The following is a 399-nucleotide window of genomic DNA, read 5'->3' as shown; positions in this document are numbered from 1 at the left end:
TTTACCTCTCTACCCTCCCATGCCTTCCCTACACCCAGTCCGTCGTCCTTTACACGTACGGAGTCTGGGACACTCTGTTCCTGTGTCCAGTGTCCGTCCATGGCATGACTTAGTGTTTTCGATATTTGGGGTTATCGGCCTGCGTCTACGGAACGAATAGAGGAAGAGGAGATAACACAAGAGAATTGGGTCTTGTTTGGTTGCGTAAGAGAAGAGAGGGAGAATATTGAAGGGGGGGAATGAGAAAATACGGAAGGGGGAGAATGAGGAAGGAGGAGGGAGGAAAAGGGTGAGAGGGAAGTGGAGGGAGAGAGGAGCGGACGGAAAGAAGGGAAGAGGGAAAATGGGAGGGAGGGAGAGAATGAGAAAGGGGAAAAAGAGGGTAACCACGGGAGGGAA

The sequence above is a fragment of the Penaeus monodon genome, chromosome 32, assembly GCF_015228065.2.
Source record: "Penaeus monodon isolate SGIC_2016 chromosome 32, NSTDA_Pmon_1, whole genome shotgun sequence".
Lineage (NCBI taxonomy): Eukaryota > Metazoa > Arthropoda > Malacostraca > Decapoda > Penaeidae > Penaeus > Penaeus monodon.
This window is presented reverse-complemented; position numbering follows the sequence as displayed.